Source organism: Anser cygnoides, chromosome 7 (genome assembly GCF_040182565.1).
Source record: "Anser cygnoides isolate HZ-2024a breed goose chromosome 7, Taihu_goose_T2T_genome, whole genome shotgun sequence".
In the NCBI taxonomy this organism is placed as follows: domain Eukaryota; kingdom Metazoa; phylum Chordata; class Aves; order Anseriformes; family Anatidae; genus Anser; species Anser cygnoides.
The window spans coordinates 23,132,337-23,155,728 of NC_089879.1; the positions used below are offsets into that span (position 1 = coordinate 23,132,337).

At 41.2% G+C, this 23,392-nt stretch overlaps 1 protein-coding gene across 17 annotated transcripts in view; it reads right to left on the minus strand.

The window, feature by feature from the left end:
* PCDH15 (protocadherin related 15) overlaps positions 1–23,392 on the minus strand; it is a 738,695-nt gene that overhangs the window by 307,033 nt on the left and 408,270 nt on the right. The window lies entirely within an intron of this gene.

Sequence of the window (23,392 nt, forward strand, 5' to 3'; positions counted from 1 at the left end):
CATACCCTGAGAGACTAGGTTACTGCAGCTCTGTAATCTGTTCAGCCAGCTAGAGCACTTTTTGATTCTCCACTTCTCAAACTCATCTTTGCATTCATCTGACAGTACAGTTTATATTTTGTCTTGAGCTGGAAGAGCATTCTCCTTAGCTAATACCCTTGATGCCTTTGACGGGATGAAGCAGGAATGGGAGAGAGGCTTATCTTGACTCTTAGCTTTTTCTTTCTTCCTCTGGGTTTCTGTGGGTTTAACCTAATGGACAGCAATCGCTTACAACAAATTGAACCGACACACAGAATTCACAAAATTCACAAAGCACTTCCACGGCTGTCACACTGCTTGCCCTGCTCAGATGCTCATTAGGACTAACACAAATGGTACAAAATGTTTCAGGGCTTGGCCCAGTGGCCACATGAAGAGCACAGTGCAAGTCAGCACTGAAGTGAGAGCAAAGAGCTGCTTTCAATCCATTTCAATGTTGACCAAGCCAGAGTACGCTAGACAGGAGAAACTTCACATGGGAGAAAACAAAAGAAGCAGCAGCAGCTAAAAGACAGACATGAAATAACCTCTGGGACTGCTTTCACCTCTGTTTAAACTGGCTGTACAGAGAGCCTCCTACCAGGGGATGAACGGATCTTTTATACACCATTTGTCTTTTCTTGGCCAGACAACGATTCCATAAATATGCTGAAGACCTTTTCTTCTTCTTCTTTTTTTTTTTAATAGCAAATTTCATTTAAAAGTTATATATTGGAGAGAATTGTATCAGTTACACCACTGCTAAGTAGCCGGTTTCATTCATACAACTGCGACTTAGAAAGAACACCTATTTCGCTGACTGCACTGTGTCATATACAATCCTGTTCGGAGTAGCCAGTAATTAGGATTTTTACAACCAATTATTTATCACAATTCCTCAACAGTACATTCCCTTCAACTTTTTTTTTTTTTTGAAAGATTCATGTCCTCTAAGAATTAAAATAAATTTCATCTGACTGTTGGTTTACCCTAGTTTAAACACTTAGATCATACCATTTTCTTATTCTTTTTCTACTGGTTGTACAGATACTCCTTGACTACCAATTCATATACTTCTTTGTCCTGATGGGTCAGAAATGTAACAGGATAGACAGAGATTTTTTTCTCAACTGCTGCTGTTTGGTTTAATACCATTTAATTTTCAAGCTGACAAGTTGTGACCTTAAATAGCTATTTCCTCATGACAAAACCTGACAGCAACAGCTCTTTGAAGAAAGGAAAAGAGTAATTTGTTTCTTAAGATGTGCTGGCAGCGTAAGATAGCCCAAGTCATTATCCTCCTGCAATGCCGGGCACGACTTGTGTTTACCTGGGATGAAACTCAGCCCAGTGGTGGCTTCTGTACAGCTCTGCCCCATTCCTCCCACAGCTCTCACTGCATCATTCAAGATCCTGAATCATGTCAGCTAAATGCTTCTCCACTTCTCAATTATGATGTGGATTTTTTAACTACTTAAAGTGTTTTTAAAAAATAGATTACTGTAACAGGCTACCTCCCAATGCTTGCATATGATACAAATCCACTTGAACGGGATTTCCAAGCTTTTGGAGGGCACGTATGGTCCTCCTTATCAGAACAGTGCAACAGAACTAAGAAACTTCCCTGTTTTTATATATATATGTATATGTATATATATGTTATTCACTAGCAGCTCACGCTGGATGGATTTTCAGAAGAAAATTAACATCATAATAGAAAACCACATGCATCTTTGTTAAGTACATCATACTCCCTTATTCTTTTCTACAAGTTAAGCAGATTCACCTTTGCGAACTGACACAAATGTCAGCATTCTTTTACTGACACAAGACAATGCACCACGATATACTTTTTTTCCCCCTAACTGCAGCAGCTTAGTTGAATGCTATTTATTTTTCAAGTTGACAAAGCATACTATTATCACAGTTCTCATCAAAATATCACACTGGACTCAGACGGAACCCTCCTGTATTTTGCACAAACAGTGTTTAGTAAAATGAAAAAAAAAAACAAACCACCCTCTCAAATTTAAGTATTGCACAACACAAACTTCCTACAGTCTTATACAAGTGGTACTTTGACTGCAAACCTATTGTATTTGCATTCAATTCCCAAATACTGAAAGTACAGTCTTTTTGACTATGCCAAACCATATAGTAAAAAAATAGTAAATAGTAAAAAAAAAAAGTAAAAAATAGTAAATAAAAATAGTAAATAGTCAATAGTAAAAAAAAAAGTCAATAGTAAAAAAATAAAAATAATATTCTATGTATGAACAGTTGGGTGAAATTACTCTTGAAAAAAGGCAACTGTGATTTTCCATCTGTCTACAGAATGAAGAATTAATGAACTAGGAAACCTCTTATTCAAATTTTAAAACAATGAGGCACTGATGTGTAACTGCTTCAGCTGTATTAAACCGAATTAACAGGTGTATAAAGACGTTTTTTTCCCCCTCCATCCCCTTTAAGGTTGATTTTTTTTTCAATACAATTGATACTAAAATCCGTCCAAGGGTAATAAGAGTATAACCACACAATCCCTTGTCCTTCTAAAAACAGCTAAAATACACTAACTTAAGTTCTACTTAACCTGACTATGCTGATGGAACTTATGGGGGAAGTTCTCTGATGTCTCCACTCCAAAAAGGCATCAGAATGCAGTAATTCTGATTGAACCTAATGTTAAAACTACTTAAAATCCCAGGTGCTACATAAAATAAAAAAGCTGTTGTATAAAGGTCCTGGATTTCAAGGAAGCACAGGAGCTGCAGAAGAGGCTGAAAAACCCACAGAAGGCGTCATTAATCTCATCACCTCTTACTGAAAGAGCTACACTTCGTGGAGTTTGAATGAGTACTGTAAAAGACAAGCATGCAGAAGCTCATGCAGTGCTATCAACATAAAGTTTTATCATCTATTTCCTCTCTGTCCCTCCACATTGCTTGACGTAGGCTCAATAAAGCATATATGTTTTGAATAAACTATGAAAAACATGTCCTGAAAATACACCTCTCATGCTGACATTTACTGGTGCTCAGGAACCGTTTGTAATCCGGTGCTCTAACTGCTATCAATTATCATAAAACAGTTGAAACCATCACCTACTGTTTTATAAATAATGCATGAGAGCTTTCAACGGGCAAGAAATATCCTTTCAAGATCTTCACTGCTTACTGTATAACAAGTAGCGGTCTGTAGGGACCCGAACAAAGCCTGCTCCCCAGCTTGCAGAGCGTGGTGCAGGAAAGGTGGTCTTTAAGTGCCTTTTACAGAGCTGGCAATTATTCGACAGGTGGCTGAAAACCTATGGTTTACCATGAGATGCTATTGATTAAAAAAATGAATAATTAGTTAGAATTAGCACAATATGATAATCCAGTGAAAAAAAAAATAAATGTCTCAACAAACTGTAAGGTAAGCAAGAATGGTTACTCCATGTGTTGTACGTGTTGTTTAAACTCTTCATACAGACATACATACTGCAGCCCACTGTTGAGAGCATTTTGTGCTTGGTTTTTTTTTTTTTTTTTTTTTTTTTTTGTTACATACCCATAGCAGCATGCCCCAGGCCCACCTTCAAGCAACACCAGCCAAAGAGCACATCCTTCTCTTTCGGCTCCGCTTGGCTGCAGCTGCTTAAAAGCAGGGTGCTCTGTGAAAGGCAGGGGCAGTGAGTGCACACCCCGATGACATCCTGGAGATGAATTTAAGTTCCTCAGCCCCGAGCTGAAGTGCCTGCAGGGTTGTCTCAGAGACCCTGCTGACAGCAGGACTACATTGGCCTTGTGATGCTCCGACAGGGGCACGATGCTCAGTGAAAGCATGAAACAAACTCCGCACGGCTGCTCTACAAATTTAACTTGTTATTACAAGACAATGATACCGATGTTGCTTGAGCTGTACTTGAAAGGGTTTTAATAACCCGGGGCAGTTGTCCCCCAGCACCTCGTGCAAATAGGCAGGCAACCCCTTCCACAGCCCCCAGCAGACGCAGAAGTACAGGGAGTCCTGCTGCAAACACAGCCTGCAGCCATCAAGCACAAAGCACACCCAAGATCCGACAGCTTTTGTGAAGGTTTAAAAAAAAAAAAACCAAAAAACTGCAGGTTCCTTTGCATTCAGTCTAGCAAACATTGTGTGTAGTGACAGTAAAGTGTTGTGGGATAGCTGTAAGATTTTCTCCTTAAAGAAGTGTAAGGACTGCTCTGTAAGAGCCCTACATTTACAAGAGAAGCGGCAGAAACGAACTGCAAGGTGCATTCATCGTGGATAAATGGAAGCCACTACGAGAGGGTAATGGCTTCAAGAACTCTTCCCTTTAGGTATTAAGCACCAACATCCTACTGAGGGCGCAAAGTCCTGTTGAGAAATTCTTAATAAACCTTCTATACAGGGCAAGAAAAAAACCTGACAATTCCCTCTCTGAAGCATGAAAAGCAAAACTGCTGACAAACAGACTTATTTACCTGATTAAAAACAACAAAACCCCAAACACTTCTCTTTCAGTTCCCACAGGGAAGAACTGTGAGTAGGAGTGCATAGAAAAATCATATCATAAACACCAATTATATGTCCATTATTTTCCCCCCCTTCCTTTAATAGGCAATTTCTTACAGTTAGCTAAGATGTAATTAACAAAACCTCATTAAGTTCTAACCCTGAAAGACGAGAATTTCAAGTTTTGCCTGAAGCATGTTGCAAAAATATCTGGCAACAGAGTCAGGGCTCTCGGTCCCAGCAGGGAGCTGCAGGAGGTGACACCTGTGATCTGTGGCTCCCACAGAAATGCTCAGCCCTGCGTTACTCGAAGAGCTCTGAGCCAAAACTGAGATGGAGGAAATGCACGTGAGTGTACCCGTTGCACAGTCCAAGCTGCTCAACACCAGCACCAGTGCCAGGTTTGGCCCTCGCAGACCACTCAATCACAGGGTAGCGATGTATTTCAGGACTGGGAGGAAGATGATCATATTCCACTCAATCTCAAAAAATGAAATTGCATGAAACATCCAATCAAGTGTATAAATATCCGGCAGGGTGCACTGCCAGAAAACAGACCCATTCTCTCGATTGCTCATCCATGTAGATAAAACTTCATATCTATTTCCTTACTGCTGCAAACCGCGCCTGTCATCACCCAAAGAAGCTGCCACGCGGCGTGGACGAAATACACAGCAAACATAACTGACTGTCTGTGGCGGAAATGCACTGACATGGTGACTATCTGCTTCTGGAGATAAGCAAGCTTCAGCTTTCAAACCTCGGAGCAAACCATTTGGAATTAAGTAAAGCAATGCTGTGAAAGCCTGAGACAGGCTCCCCATCAGCGCCAGCTGTGCACAGGCCCAAATGATGCAGCCTAATTCACCTAGGAGGTAAGGAGGACACATCACAGAGATGCCTCTTCCTTGTCCTGGACGCTGTGAGGTGACACTGGCGACAAGCAGAACCCTTTCGTGCTGTCACAGCAAGCTCAACAGGGAGCTCCACGGAAGGCGGCTGTGCTGCACATCAGCCGCCCTGCAGAAACGCCGCGACTGGGGAGGTGCAAAGATCAATCCAGAGGATGCACAGGAATCTGAGGGTACGTCTTTCATTGGCATTAATTAAGGAAGGCGCTCAGAGCACGTCTCACCTGCTCAAGGTACCAGGCTGATTCCTTTTGCAAAGCATCCAGCAGCAAGGCAGGCAGGGTGGTACCGGCCTCCTTGGAAGGATCAGCAGAGCTTGGCTGTTTGATCTGGTTGTCAAAGCCAGATCATTCTGGCATGGAATTCCCTTAGTTATTTTTTTTATTAAAAGACCACGAAAGGGTAAGTTGTGTCATTTTTGATTGCATCTCTTTAATAAAGCTGTTTCATACTTGCAAAGCAGCGAGCTGAGCTTCTCCATGCTGGTGTAAACCAAATGCTGTTTCAGCCAACGATTTCCTACAGAAACCACCAGAAGCAATTCTGTGCCTCAAACTAAGTGGGAGAACAGACTAGATGCATGGGGTTTTCCTGCAAAGTCGCGGATGCCCAGGAAACAGACGTCTGATGAACAGCTTTGCCTGATCCTTCCCTCCCAAACACCAGCTCGGTGACCCAGCACCACTTGTTGATCCTGCAACAAGTTTCTCACTCGTCCATGCTTGTGCACATAACCGGCTGTTTTTAAAACTCTAACTCCTATCCAACACAGTCATACACAAATATCATGGCTGGTATGGAGCTGTAAATTCCTTTTACCTAGATTGCATTTACTGGCATGCTTTTATGTTTTCTAACATACAATTGAAATCAGGTCTTGGAAAATTTGTGTTCCTTAAAGTAGTATATTATATTTATTACTCTTCAGTCAATACATTTGCAATATATTTTTCAATCATTTATTACTACCATGCTTGGAAGTTTTAAAATACTGATCATCTCTGTGATTTCATGCATCACCTCTTTCACTACTGTGGGATGAAAATTATTTGCTTTCCTTCCTGCTCCTCCTAGTCCTCCTGTTTTGAGACATGCTGATTTTCATCCCACCTGAGCACAGCCAGTCCACTGCTTCCACACCTTTACATCAGCTCTGAGGTCCTTGCCCTCATTTTCACCACGGTCCTCCTTAACTTAACCCAAAGTGTTTATTTAGGTTGGGGACAATATCTAGACCATCTTTCACCTCTACTCTTCCTCTAACGCAGCCACACTACTTCACATACCCTTTCTATTCTCTTTGATGAAAAATATTTAATATATTTTTTCCATGTCTGAGTCAATTGGATTTTGATAGTTTTCATGTCCTGTCTGGGACAACGCCATTTTTCTTGATTGACTCCTTTCTCCACTCCCCATCTGTATACCCTGTGTTCTTCAAACTATTTATATTCTAAAACAGCATTACCTAAGCTGAAAAAATGAAGAACATCCTATTGATTTAGGAACCTAAATGTAGTGGAAGAGCTATACTGATATTCATAATTTTGAACCCTTTCAGATAGCAGTTCTCCTCCACTGAAGAATGAACATCCCAGACACTAAACCTTGCTTATCCCATCTCTTTTGATATTGCATGTTATTAAACTAGTATCTAGTTAAAAACAAAAGAAATAAGTATCCTGAATTTACAGTGCTTCTTTGCCTGGAGGCAGCTGACTGCATTTACATATAGAACATATCACACTCATTTTCATATTGATGTGATGCACTGATATAGCAATGGCCCAAATATTTGGAAAAATATGCATATGGGGGCTCAGATTCTAGCCTAATTCCACAGAGTTTTCCTAAGAAGTACTGAATGATTAGATAATAACATGAATAAAATATTACCTTAATAGTTTAAGAGTTAAAAGAGTGAGAGTGCCTTCCTTCCCTTTAGCCACCATTTGCAACTGTGAGTCTCCCAGTCCATCAGAACTGCCTTGAACAAAGCAACATTCTCAATTATGTTTTAAGTGAGAAAACAGCATTTACGTTCAAAGTAGTTTTAGAATAATTGCACATAATTTTTTTGGATTTTCAGCAGTCCTTTTGTGGCAACTTCTGCTCAAAATTCTCATTTCTTGTCTAGCTAAGAATATCAAGCTATAAATCAGAAGTTCAGAGTCACACAAATCACATCACCAGCAACTAATCCAATCCAAGATGCAACGTAAAGCCAACTGCACCTTATTTATTCCCACGTGAAGCGTCAAGCTGGCAGTCCAGCAGGCCACCACAGAACATCCCATGAACCGAACAAGAGCTTCACCCCACAGAGCACGCTTCTACCTCCCAGCACCACAGAGGGAGCTGCACGCAGCTTCATCACAGAAGATCTGTCCCAGATCGATCACCTCATTTGGTTTTTTTTCCTTAATGAACAAAATAGGAGATTCTGGAACATAACACCCACCCAAAAACCACACAAGTCAATTAAACTTACATTACGAACAAACCACCCTACCTGCTAGCAGGGCAGTTTTTAGTGTATGCACAGAACAAGCAAGTTGCGAATGCACTGCTGGAGGCCATCTAGTCCAAGCCCATGCTCCAAGCGGAAAGCAAGAGTAACCTTTATTTCACCTTCAGAACTTCACAACTTTTCCAAATGTTCACTTAACTGTCAGTCTAATAAAAATAACTTATGATTAAGTTATTATGGAATAAAAAAAGATCTGATCCTGAAAGCTAATTCCTAGAAACATGTATACACATGGGTTCACATCCTATCCAGAGGCAATAAAAAATTTCCAAATCTCACACTCAAGAAAAGTTCCAACGATAGAAGGATAAAAGATATTCTTCACAAGGTCAAGCATATAAAAAAAAAAAAAACACAAACAAACAAACCCTTTACTTGATTGCTGTAGCCACCAAATTCCCTAAGAGAAAACAACCTTTTTGGCTGAGCTCTCAACACAGAAGGGCCACTGTAGAAAGCAAGCAGTAAAGGGTCACCACACCACAACCTATAGTCTTTAAATGGTAAATACAAATCAAAAAATTCACCACATCGTAAATCCACAAACATTTTGGTTCCGTCAAGCATGATGTTTCTCAGAAAACCTACACAGCTGGGGCACAGCCTTGGTTTGTGCTATCTAGACTTGTTACCAATGCTCTTCAAAGCCTGGAGGCAGCTTACGTATAATAGCAACTGTCTGCCTGGCTGACGTGCCTTATGCTCTTGAAAAGCTAATGAATCCCAAGCACCCCAGTCTGCAAGGCATCCCTCGTGTGAGTTCAACAGCTCTTCTTTCATGCTTTCAAGAGTCAGGACTATTCCACTATGAAGGGAGACGTGGACGCGAGGAATAAACGTAGCATTGCTCTAAACTGCACTGAACAAATCCATAATTTGGGGGGAAAAAGGCAGGAAAAGTAGTGGAAGAGAAAGACACCAGGGTATTAGTACTTTTTCAGCTTCTTTTTCTTATTGGTATTTTAAAATGAAAATTAAAACTTTTGTAGAAAATGTTTAATGAAGAACAAAAATTCTGAACTTCAAAGAATTAGCAGCTATGTGACTACCACACCTTAATTATGACATTTCAGGCACCTGACTTCAGCTGTGCTTCTCTGATATTTACCTGTTTTAACACATACACAAACAGCACCTTAGAACCAGCGGGCAAAATTCTGAAGAAGAACACAGCAATGCAAAGTGCTTAGGTAGCTGCAGCATTCTGTGAAAAAGAAAAAAGGAAAGGAAGCAAATCTGAATGGAAGCATTCAGAGCACCAGCTCAGAAAAAGGAAAAGCTGGCAGAGAGTATCAAAGGAAAACAGACCTTTGCGGATTTAGTGGGTTTTTTTAGTTTTGATTTGTGAAAATCAAAATAGCAAATAAGGAGTAAAGTCAGCTGAAACCCACTTAAGGAAAAGGGGCAAATTTAATCTTTAAAATTTCTATCACTTTAAAACAATAGAATTAAACTACAGGGAAAGTAGAAGAAAAGAAAACAAGGTATGAACATTAGAAGGATATTTGGATATTCAACAGTTGCTTGTAATCCATAAAGGGAGCCTGAAAGGGACCTACCTAGTAAGGTTTCTGCTTTTAAAAGGAAACAGACCCAAGAGGCATTAGCAGGAGTGAACAAAAAGGGAAAAATGCTGTGAGGGAGGAAGAGAAGAGAATGAGTATAAGCTATGGGAGAAAATGGAAATGTGTCTAGAAAGCGAAGTGAGATCTCGACTAAAGACAACGCAGTGACTGAAAACGGAGATGTCCACAAAACCATAGCACAGAGATGCAGAAAAACAGCTGCAAGAGCCAACGAGAACACAACGCTGGTGTTGCAGCCATCGCCTGAGCCCAGCCCATGTATTGCTGTCCTGGCTGTTTTGGATACTTCCTACCACAAAACTCTTTCCAGCTTCAGATTCGAGCCCTGACAGCGATGGACCAGCAAGTGACCTACTTCTCCAGGTGGGTGACACTCCAGGAAGAGTGGGATGCATAAACCAGCAGGTGGGAAGCTGTGAAGGATAGCAGCATGAGTAATCGCAAAAGGAATAAAAGAACAAGTCAAGAGAACTATCAAAATACAGACATGCTGGAAAAGTCTGGCGTTCCTCTCAGATGCTGTTTCCTCAGGGATGCCCTTTTCAAAACTATTAATTCCTTGTCTGGAAGATAATTTATCACGGAACTGCTCTTTAAAACTTCACCTTGTTATGACAGTGACAAAATAATAGGCCCAACACAAATGCTCAGTAGTGCATTTCAGAAGCCGCATTTGCCAGATTTTTCATTGGTCTCATAAACCATCCTGAAAAATAAAACTTAATGCCTGGTGGCAGTCACGTATAATTATTCTTCTGTAAAGAACTAATACACATTTGGGCTGATTTAGAACTTGGCATAAAATAATTAAGCAGAGACAAGAATTTATGCTCAGCAAGCCTTGTGCTCAGTGGAAGTTTGGTGTAATATTTATTCTGAACACACTCAGTATCACAGCCATGGCACCTCCTCTGCGTACCACAAACAACAATAAAATGCCTGGTTTATACACAAGAGCTGTCTCCTGAGGGGCAGTGAATCAAGCTGGGTCATAAAACAGCGCAGGCTCCTGATAAAAAGCAACAGAAATGCATTTCAGAATTTACCACCAATGGCAGGCTCTCTACAAACACTTAAGCCAAAAACTCTTGCCCCTTCTCACCATGCTGTTGACCACTGCTCCTCAAAACGGCTAGAGAAGAAAGGATAGGAGTACCAAAGGAAAGCTATCAGCAGGAACGCGTTAATGGAATGAACGACAGGCAGATATGCACAAAGTGGAGACTTGATGATTTGTTTCAGTCAGTGCTTTCCCTAAACAGTTCAGTCAGTAGGAGAAAATGTAGAATACCCACAGTAATGATGAAAAATGGTAAATGAATACAGGAAGAAAGGAAAAAAAATCAGAGCTGTAGGGGATAACATTTGGCTTGATAACATGACTTTGAAATTCTAGAAGGATACAGGGAGTTTTCACCTGAGACCATGTAAACTAAATAAACCAACAAATGTAATTTATGTTTGAGCCAGTCAAAGCTTTGAAATTCATCAGTTACTGATTTATTATTATACTGTTACAAGCACTCTGCTGTTCAAAATAAGCAGCAACTTAAGTTTCAAAGCTAAAAGAAAGCTTAAACTACTAATGTTTTCTGAGCACCTGCTTAAACACACAAGGAATCTGAGATACAAAAATATACCCTGAATTCTGGTATAATTACCTTTTCAAGATCAGAGGAAAACAAATGTAACTAGAAGAATAAAAGAAGCTGGGACCTAACCATTACAAAGCAATTAAAAAAGAAATAAATAAAAGGTATCAATGCTTATGAAATCATCAAGAACAGCTCATTACTCACCTGGCCCGGTTTCATGCTCTGAGCAGCCCTTTCAGGCATGTCTTGAAGAATGATTGATGCAAAGCCTTATCTTCTTGTTCAAGTGTGAAAAGGTATTGGGACTTCATCATTATTTTAAATGAATTTATCATTTTATCACTGTTTTAAATGAAAGTTTAGTTGATGTTTCCTGGAAGCAGACAAATTTTCAAGAGCGTGCCTAGCTCACGGAACGCCTCTCAGGAAAGTAACAGGATTTTGGTTAGAATCACAGAATGGCTTGGGTTGCAAGGGACCTTAAAGATCATCTCATTCCACCCCCCCGCCATGATCTGAGGTAACAGGCTTTGAAAGGTCCTCATGAGGGTAATGCAGAGGCTCCATTTCTCACACTCTTTTCCATAGATTCTGTATATCCTGTTCTACTCAAGAGTGAGCAGCATAGCAGGAAGCGTATCTTGACCTGCTCCTGGACACTATCCCCTAGATCATGCTGAGCTTTCTGCAGGGTGGGTGCCAAGAAGAAACCACAGAAACTGGGGCTTCTCACAACAAGCTGGAGGAGCAACACCTCATAGCACTCTAACATGAAGCCCTACAATTAAAAAGATCTTCTGCATGGTTCGGAAGGGCCTGGGGGTCCGCTTTTTCTTCGTGTCCACCCCCCCCCAAAAATCTGGGATGCCAACCAAAAATGAACACAGTAGGGAAGGAGATACACAGGGGTTGCTGTAATGGCATTTGTCACAAGCCCTTCTGCTTCCCTCTTTCAGTAGCTCCGCAGTCCTTTCACTTGGTTCTCATTTATTAGCTTTTGTGAATTTTAATAAAAAAATATTTCATTCTCTAACAAAGGTAAAGTGAGGAATCCTTTTGGCACAGAAAAGGAAGGAGACCAATCTAGGATTCTATCACACTGTTAATCATATCAACAGATGTCTAATTAGACTTTGAAAAGAACTAAAGTGGCTCAGACTCCCAACTACAACCTAATCCATGCAGGCTTAGAAACGTAACGCCCTTAATCTTTCAAAAAAGCTTATTAGATACCTATCTGCAAATGCAGGATCTGCTAAATGACATTGTCTCTCCACACCCAAGTACTCTGGGGTGCATCCAAATTATCTACAGAAAAGCGATCCCCAAGCTAAGAGGAAACCCACTCTACTGTAAATCCACCTGCCTGCTCAAAGTGCTGTGCAGCTCCGCTGGATCAGTCTCAACAGGCAGAGCCAGCTTTGATGCAGGCTTCACCAGGGGCTTTCAGCAGCACCCTGCTGGCCTCGACTGTTTCACATGTGGCAACACCACTTCCAAACCTACGCTGTAGATGGTGTTTCCTTGGGTCAGGCTCCAAAACAGTTCGTGTATAAAATCAGAGAAAAACAGCCTGTACTTTTTGAAGACATACAAGCACTCCTAAAAACGAGAGAGTAAAATAGTTTAAAAGTCACTGACTACTTTACCATCATTACTACCATGGAAACAAGATTTAAAAACAACTGTTCAGATTAAGATTTTGCAAAACAACTTAATCTACGCAACCAAAGTACATCTTTGCATAAATTAGAGAGGATTTTTAACATAGGTCTGCTACAGCCAGCTCATTTCCACATTTATATAGGTTATCTGGGGAAGATGGGGAAAAGTGAGGTTAGAATAAAAATACATTTAAGATGTTATGAATGTCTCTAATTAAACCATGATGGCTGCCTCCTGGCACTCTGCTGCTCATCACACCATTGGCCCTGGGCAGGGCACGCTGGGCAGTTAGTGCAGACCTGACCCAGGCCTGATCCTTCTTGGTGCACGGCCAAGCTCCCAGCCCCACACTCCTGCTGATGCCTCTGTTTCACACCTCTTTTGTAAACTTAGCAAAAAACACTTCTTCCACAGGTCCCTTGCTACCAGATGCTAAAATCTATTCCTGGCTCTGCCTCCCATTTGCCATGACAGCGACGTGCCCTGGGGAGCAGATTTTCCTCCAGATGAGCAGGCCAGATGTATATTTCCTCCTTCCACAGGAGGAAGGGCTTCACAACAGCAGAACTTAGCACGAATTTAAGTCACGCACGGCCATAAAAGCAGTATCACTTGGTGAAAACAAGGCAAGTAAGAATTTAGATGCATCATCTGACTTGCTGTGCTGACCTATACATGCTATCTTGCTTGTAACAGGATTTTCACAGTACCCACTTTCAGTCATGACAAAAGGAAGTGTAATAAACAGTTCTTCCACAACCTGTGTAAACACTTTCCTAAACCTTGCGAGGGAAGAAACTGCTTATATTTGTGAACACCGTGAACAAAGATTTCAATACAAGTTTCCTTCAATGTTCTCCCGTGCTCCTCTTTCCTTCCTTTGGGACAGAAAAATAGAGCTCTGTATGTTAGTTTGCTTTGGGTATCCATGCCAGGTAACAGACTAACTCCAAAAACAAAGCCACACCAAAACACTTACACAGCACGACCCAATACGGTTCTGGAAACCAGTACCGGAGGGCTGACCACAGCAGTCACCTCCCCTTCCCCAGAGCAACACCAATTTTAAGTAGGCTTAAAATGCATTAAGTACTCCCACCCTTGCACAGCTTTACTGGAACTGTAAAGGAAAACATTGCTAGTAAAATTGCATTCAAGGTTTAAGAATCATACGAAGGAAATAAATTGTTGAAATATGCAGTTCTTCATTTACAAAGGTAAACTGACAACCTGAGAATAGATATGTATTGAATATCACAATTTAGCATGAATGACTTTATCTGAATACTCAAGCTGTCAAAGATGAGCCGTTCAGAAACTTTAAATCATTTTGACGAGGATTTCCACTAAAAATAATATCTCAAGTGCATTTTAAAAATGCCTTGGTATTACACAGCACAGCCATTATTCAAAAAATTACACCTGCTCCAGATGGGGGTTTGAATTCCAAATTTGTCATTTTGAATGTCCAGACTAGGAAAGACCTGTGGTCTTGCCTGATCTGCTGCTTGCTTTTAGTTATTCAATATTCAGTGAGCAAAGCTCAATAGCTCGCAGCTGAGTGAGTGGTGTGTGGGTGCACTGAGACAGCTCCAAGTCATAAACCCGAGAGATTAAAGCAGGTACAACTGGAGTCAAATGTGGCACCTGAACAGAAGACAGGAAGCAAAACAATACAGCGGTAATGACGATGTACAGCTCCTAAGAACCTACACAGGTTCTTAGTTCATTATGAAGATAATGGGAAAAAACATCTCATCCCCAAAGATGATTTAAGGCTTTCTATTTCACCTCCCATGAAGAGTACCAACACCAGGTTAGGATATTTTCTAGACAGCTGGCAGCACAAGAACATTTTAAATAATTCCAACTCTGTCACTTGCTAACTGTATTTTCTATCCTTAAGAATAAGTCAATCAGTTTCTGAAAGGCAACTTCCTTTCTTTCCCACTCCCAACTCAAATTACTTCCTGCTTTTTGACCCTGATTTTTCTTAAAGTGCATCATTTAAGGAAAATTACTGAAAAAAATAGAATTTGTTGAGATTTTTAACAAAAGCTCTGCTTAAATACTGGCCACTATTGACGTCTGTGCTCATGAATAAAAGAGGAGTAAGCAGCTCATTCATTTTACAGCTCCTTCAGTCTTCACACATTTGTCCTCCACGAAAAATATGGAAATGTGATTTAAATCTGTGGTATAAAAATAGCAACAGACACAAAATTGATTCATGACTTTTCAATGAAATTCTTAATACCAAAAGCCTAAGAATATATAATTTCAGAAAGAAAATGAACAGGCTTGAATGAAACAAAAATTATATCCATAAATTTAGGCCTCTTTCCCCACCTCATGCATTTATACACTAAATCAAAGTTGCTGGATGAGATGTGATACTCTAGTTTACATTTTGATTTCAACAACTCAAGACAGCAGTTTGAGCACCAGCACATATGAGCCAGCTGCTAACATGAAGAACAGAAGGAAAAACAAATACAAGTTACAAAAAGCATTCCAAATTCCATCTTGTTGAAATCATTAGATGAGTGCAAGAAACTTCTACAACCTCTAGTTTTTACACTTACCCTTTACCTGTTTTGTTCCAAGTCTTCTACCCTGACAGGAACAGCTACATTTGTCCAGGATGTTTAACCTTTCTTGAAATACAGATTTGTTATGCTCTGGTAAGCTTTCTAATGCTGCGTTTGATAATGATTCTTGAGACAACTGATTAAAAAAAAATAAGCCCTAGTCTTAATTAGATACATCCCCGAAATCCTGTATTTGGCAACCAAGTAAGCAAGCCATGACAGAAAAAGAATATTTTTAAAAGGAGGTCATTAAACTGTAGAATATTAGCCCATTTTCCTCCATTATAAGAATTTTGAGGTCAGCACACTTGGAAAATCCTCAACTCTAAAACAACACTTTGCTAGAAGAATAAACCAAGACACAACTGAGTCTCTCTTGGTGCTCTTGCCCTTGCATCCTGCTGCACACTTCCCACATCAAAGCCAAGGAGCATAGCATGAGCCAGCAAATCCCTTTCTGGTGCTTTTGCCGAAACTTGTCTGGATTGTACACCATTCCCTGTGGATTTCTACGTCCCAAAGCAGCTCCTCTCTGCAAGTCCAACTGACACATTGCTAAAAGGCAAGGGAACACCCAGAATGATCTGGACCCAGCACTGGTCAATGCTGTCCACACCAAGCTGTGGGCTTCCTTTGGGTGGCCTGACCATCGGCCCATACCACCACAGCCACGGGGGGAAGAAGGGGTCACTCTGCCTAGCACTCTGCAGCACGGTAGATTCAGTCTTCAGTCTGTAGTAGCAGCCCCAACACTGTGCAGCCACACAGCATAAACAAGTCAAATCCACACATCTTGTTAGGATTTGTTCACAACATTGCAGAAGGGTAACTTCTTCTGACAGGCATTACTTAATCTGGCAGATTGCATTACATTTAATGTATCACCTTTCTTCCTATATAAAAACACAAAGCCAGAATAAACTCCGTACTGCATGTTCGAATTCGACAAAGTGTTATTATGTGCCTGGGCCTGATCCAGCTCAAATTGGTATTGCTAGATAATCTAATACAGACCAAGTATTAATGAACAGCAGCAGCACAGACGAATTCAGCAAAATACTGCTGATGCCCAACACTACAATCTTATTAGCCATCTAGACTGTATCAGCAGCTAAGTGCTACCCCTACACCCTTGGCAGACAAGCATGTAGACTCACCGAGGGATGCAGATTTACCAATGTGATCAGAGAACATTGCACTCACTATCTGTGCAGTAAGAACTATTACTTTTACAACTGAAGACAAGCTGATGGTTTAGAAGCAAAGTTGATTGAGCTCTTCTCTCCCTTGCTCTGCAAGGTAATAATTCATTCAAAGTTCTATTTATCGGCTGCAATAACTTAATTTACCCTTATCATATGTATAAATGACATACCATGTTTCCAGTGCTATGGAAATCAGATTCGAGCTTGGTGACAATATATTTGAAAACGAATGCTTTCCACAGTTGGAAAAAATGCTCACAAAGACTTTATAAAGCTTTACAGTTGTCTGTAGATTTGAGTAAATATTATGTGTGGACACGTATGCATATAGACAATTGCAAAATGTAGATTAGAAATCGACTGAAGCAGTTTCTCTCTGGAAACGTTTCACATGAGCGATAACATACGCTCATCACTTGATTTTCATTTATTACAAAAATGTAATTGTTAATTGTTACCAAGAAATAGCTTGCTAACTGAAAGTTGAATGCAAAGAGTCTGCAAATTAACTTTATGGGGTAACTAAGAAAATCAATTAAGAATTACAGTAGATTTCAGCTTGGACCCTTCTCCATTCCCATGCATCCCAGACTTGAGAGACTACCTTTTCTCAAAATCACCTGAAATAGGAAAACAAACACTATTTTTCTTTTCTTCATGATACATAAAGCTCACTCTTAAACAATGGGAAATAGCTGAAAACACCTTGTTTTCAAGTTGAAGATCCAGAGGCTTGCTAAGACAGTAAATTATAACTTACGGGAATATATAACTTGATAGATCCTAACATCTCTACGCAACGTGCTAGTATCTGTACAGCTTAAAAGAAAATCAAGTCTTCCCTCCTGCCGCAAGAAACCCAGAGCTGCAGCTGAAAGGTCTGCCCTATTTCAGTCCTGTTAATCCTCATGGAATAGCTTTAAGTCTTGCTCAGGTGCTGAGTACACAAGCCTGTCCTCAGCTCACCTTATTTATAACTTCACCCCCCAGCTGAGTGTTAACTGGCTCATCTCACTGCTGGTCAGCACTGCTAGCTGCAGCGGGCAGGCCAGCAGGCTGTGTTTGATGCACGGGGTGCCAGTGGAGGAGAGCACTGCACAGAGAGACTGCAGGCAGAGCAAGAAGTCAAAGGAGCAAGTCTTACGTGTGATATAAAAGACCGGGGGGGCCTACAGACACGTGAGGCTGTGTGCAATAAATGGAAGCCTTCAACAGACAACTCTGTTCACCATGGTTGGACTCTTGCCTTCCCCTGCTGAGGTCTCCAGGATGGTATGCTATGCTACCATGAGATGAGCCATTCCTTCCTTCCTTCCCACTTTGCTTGTCCTAACAGAAGGAGGAGATCAACTGGGAGACCAAGGTGCACTCTTCTACTTTTTACCTGCAGTGCTGTGTTCAGCTCTGGGGCGCCAGAACCAGAAGGATGTGGAGATATTGAAGAGAGTCCAGAGGAGGCCACAAGGACAAACAGGAGCTGGAGCCCCTCTGCTCTGAAGCCACGCTGAGGGAGCTGGGGGTGTTCGGCATGGAGAAGAGAAGGCCCCAGGAGACCTCACAGCGGTCTGCCCATGCCTGAAGGGGGCTGCAGGAAAGCTGGGGAGGGACTCTGTGTCAGGGGTGTAGGGATAGGACAAGGGGGTATGGCTTTAAACTAAAAGAGGGTAGGGCTAGATTAGATATAAGGAAGAAACTCTTTACTCTGAGGGCGGTGAGGCCCTGTCCCAGGCTGCCCGAGGAGCTGTGGGTGCCCCATCCCTGGCAGTGCCCAAGGCCAGGCTGGATGGGGCAGGGGGCGCTTTAAGGGCCCTTCCAACCCAAATTGTGCTGTGATCCTGTGATTCTACTTTTTAGTATGCAAAATAGGTGTGAGCTTTTACTTAGATGCTGCAAAATTTTACAGAACTGTCTTCTATTTTAATGCTGGTTTGTAGATTCACCATACACGTTAAGAGAGTGACGGGAACATACTACAGACACGAGCACATTCAACTCCTCTGTACATCTGGCACATCTCATCTCAGCCTGCTCTCCCTGCTACACCTTTTACAGGGCCAAAAGCTGAGATGAATCTCTGTGTATTTTAGCACCACTGATTCTAACTCAGCAGCTCTTTGGATGTAGCACAACAAAACACCTCTCAAAAATGAATTTGAGTATTTGCTGAAAAAACATGCTTGGTTTAAACAACCCAAGCATACGACTCACTTGCAGTGGACTTTCTCATGTTAAAAAAGCAAAATCCCGTTAAATGGTATTTTGATCCAGTTACATAGCCTTGCTGGCATGTTTAGAATTCATCTGCAAAACCAAAAAATTCTCAGGAAAGAAAATTTGAAATAGCAATAATGTCAAAGACATCACTTCTGTAAGAAAGATGTATTGGAAAATACTATGATGCTGAAGAAAGAACCTTCTCATCCTTCAACTCCTTAATTCATCCTTTTTCTGAAACAGAAGGGAAAGGCAGGAAAAGACCATGAAGTTGTAGCTCTTAAGAAATGTTATTTTCAACACATTTGTGTTTAACCACAGCAACTTTCTAATAAGAAAACTTTATTTCACTAAATCCATTTCTCCCCGTAGCCAAAATGGCTCATGGCAGTCAGAGTGGAATCGACATATGTGGGGATAGGCAGCAGGACCCTTACTCTTTAAGGCTCATTAGTTCAGTTCCAGCCCATACCAGTTGTCACTGAAAATTTCATTAAATAATGGCAGCTTAGAAGCCTTCACACAGTCCATAGGAAATGTATTAGTACAATTGAAGCCTTTCTCAGAAGAGAGGCTAGAGATTTTATGCCTCTAGAAACATTTTCTTCAATCCCTGTCAGTTGTCCCTGAAAAACAAAAATACTTTGCTACAGCATGGAAATTTTCAGACATACTGTCAAAGCGCTTCAGTAATCAAGTCCATTCTTCCAACATTTCATACAATTAAACTGAAAATAAATTGGTCCTACAGTAGCAGAAAAACAAACAAACCAACCATAGCCTGTGTTCCTCTGCACATTTGCGCCCCACTTGCCATTTAGTGCCCCTCTGCAGGGTGTTATTGGGACTTGCATGTAGAGTGATCACACATCCTCCGCCTCCCCAGGAAGCCAGGCTGACAGAAGACCCATACCCAAACAGTGGGAAGATGAAGAGGTACTCAAACACTATCAAACCCTTCATTGCCCGTGAGACTCATTCGTGCCCTTACCTGCGTTTGCACAAATACCAAAATCCCCAATGAGACTGCAGAGACGCAAGTACAGAGAGAAAAGAACACGTAATCTGCAGCAAATGTCCAACATCCATTAACACTCTATATCGTCTCAAGAGTATAAAGGAAGAAAAAGAACAGAACAGAAGAATGTTCACTGAGTTACCTAGGACGGGCAAGAAGACAAACACGATCTTTATGGCTACAGAGGTTTTGTTGTGAATGCATTATCAAGACACCATGTACGTTGCTCTTCACATTTGGGTGAAACTCATCTAAGTTATCCTGATTTCTGTGCTGGCATCTGGCTACGATACTGGCTAGTAGGTAACTTGACTAAACCCACCTTAGGGGAAAAAAGCACACATGGTTCTTTTTGGGGTGCAGTTACAGCAACAAAAATCCAAACACATAAGTCTGAAGTACAAGGAACTCTCAGTTGTTCACCATCACTGTAAGGTAGCCTCCGCTGATGCTTAAGCAACAGTCCCAGAGCCAGAAACAGTATTTGGGTTTTACACAGCTATCGGCCCAAAGAAATAATTCATAAGCTCTAACCTACCCAGGAGCACACCTGGATTGGTGCTTCCTATTTACTACTTTGGATCACCGTTCTGCAGATTGCCTGCCTCCATACACAGCAGCAGCACAATTCCGCTGAAACTCCAGCTACCATTAAGTTGGAAGCTACAAGTGGCAAAAGCCGTCTTAATGCCTTCTTCTGACATAAGCCACAGCTCCTCTGGGCAGCCTGGGGCAGGGCCTCACCACCCTCAGAGTAAAGAGTTTCTTCCTCCTATCTAACCTAACCCTCCCCTCTTTTAGTTTAAAACCATTCCCCCCTGTCCTATCCCTACACCCCCTGACACAGAGTCCCTCCCCAGCTTTCCTGCAGCCCCCTTTAGGCACGGGCAGGCCGCTGTGAGGTCTCCTGGGGCCTTCTCTTCTCCAGGCTGAAGACCCAGAGCTCCCCCAGTGATGCTCCAGCCCTCTGAACAAAATGCAACAACACATCTTAAATTACTCAGTACAGCTGTCCTCTACAAAGCTGCGTTAACACTTCCGACAATTGCCCATGCAATATTCTCAATTTCTAGAATAAAACCTAAAATGTTTTAAAGTCTCCATTTCAGTAAAGGAAAAAAGATACTAATCGATGAACATAATTCTCTGACTGAAAGAAACCCCCATACATCTAGAAGCATTTAATTTTGCCTTTAAGACCATCGAGTCATATAACCCATTCATTTAAACAAAGAAAAAGTGGAAAAAAAAATCATTAATACCTCAAGAAATGTGAAGTTCACCACTCCTGGGATTCTTTACCCGTCCCCCAATATACTCCTACTTGTCAAACGCATTAAACTGATGGGATGCCTCAGCCCTCAGCCTGCTGCTTGCACTCATTACCCCATCTGTCACTGTCACACGCTACTGCCCAACAGTCCCTAACTCCTCGATACACACTCGGGTCCAAGCATACCCTTTGTTCGGCGTGGATCCACACAAACTACAGCACTCCCACTGAACCCTAGGACATCTGGAGGGGTGCACTCCGAGCCAGAAAACAACCTGCTGGTAGCAGCACCACATCCTTTGCTGGGCCTGTCTGTTTCAAAATACCTACCGCCAGCTAAAGCAAGACTTAAGGAAAAAGAACCATTTAATATGAAGTAAAGAAGTGGTAGCACTGACTTGACAGCTGAGCCTCTACACTGTTATCAGGTATATTCGACCTTCATTAATCTCGGCCACACAGGGCAGTAGGGGAGGACACAACCTACCCCTTCAACAATGACAGCTAAACAATAAGGGCATTTCAATTCAAGAGCTGGCTTCCCAGGAGATTCGTTTATTTAATACATATTGTGGCTTACAGATGAGGTGTGTCGCTTCCATTATCTGCAATGCGAATTGAAGTTTCTACTTCCCATTTGACTTCTTTAATGGGGAATTAATGGCTCATAGGAATTCACAGTGAAATAGATATATTAAATCACTGCAGAGACAAACAAAGCTTTTAGGAAAAACACACCTCTCCACAACGTATCCTATTCAACAATCTGTCTTGTAGGCCAGTTACATTTGAGTAGAAATATTAAATATTTAGGAAGCACTGACTCAAATATTCAAAAGATGAGAAACAAAGTCCAGCTGAGAAACAACTACCAATTAGAGGGACACAAACTTATTTCTCCACATTTTTATTCATACTTCAAGTGACTACACTCAAACTTTAAATTTCCTCTTTTTTTTTCCCACTATTTATCCCACCATTCTTCACATATGCAACTCAAGTGCTGCTAGAACATAAGAAAAAGTGTCAGTGCTACCTTTGTGTAAACAGGAGTACTCGACACCTTCCCAACAAGGTGGCACAGATACAGTTATTTCACAAGCGTCAAATCCCATGACTACTTCTATAGTGCAAAACTGGAAAAAAGATGAAAAAGACAATGACTGCTGACCCCTGAACTATTTAGGTAGCGTATGCATCTATTTTCACCATAATTTACTAAAACTGAATTACAGACTTCACACACAAGTTCTACAATTAAATGGTAAGAACAACCATATATGTTGTGATCACACACCACCTAAATGCTCTAAGACTTTTTTTTTCCATTTTATATAACCATGACACAAACATGATATTGCTTCTACTAAAATTAATACTGCACTACGTAAATTACTTTTATGGCATTCAGATTACATGTGGAAAAAGGAAAAACAAGAATCCCACTCAGTACATGGACACAATTACCAGCGGAATTTCATTTTGCTACGGCCATCATTTCTTATTTTCAGCAGACATGACTGATGACTGCAAGAAAAATCAGCACAGAGGAAGAAGATAGTCTGATGCTAAAAGCCTGTCCAGTAGAAACTGGGTTACTCAGCATACAGGTGTATTAAACACTACTGACATCATTTTTTCTTTGTTTCTGTTACCAGAAAAAAATGCATATTTTTATCTGTTGGAATGCAAGCAACTCCAATACCAAGCAGTTTGCCCAGGGATAACAGCAGAGAAGTTTCACCAGCATGACCCAGACTTGGTTCAGCATTTCATTGCGCCCATGTGTGACAAAGGTTAACCACACATGCTACACTCAACTGTGCCTAACTAACTAAATTAAAAACAATAAAAAGGAGAAAAAAAAACACTGAATAAAAATTAGTGAAAATTAGTAATACCAAAGAGTAACAGCCACCTGTACAACGTGACATTAACAGGGAGCAAACACATCATCACGTTACAGTATGCTGCACTACAGGAATGCTGAGACCAAAGATCAAAAATTAAAGAAGTGTATGGTTTGACAAATGAATAAAATAACTATAATTCATTTTTCTCTCAGAGTTTACATGAGTACCTGTAAACAAGTTCTGCTGCTTCAGAGGTATCCACTACCAAAGCTTAGACTGAAAGAAACAAGGAACCTTCTAAAAGCTGCATGGGAAACCCAGAAGACAACAACATTAATGCTCTTCCCAGGCTTCAGAAAAGCAGCTGGGAGCCTCCACACCCTCACCAGTGACCGTGGGGAACCCAAAGGGGCGTCCCGGAGAACAGAGA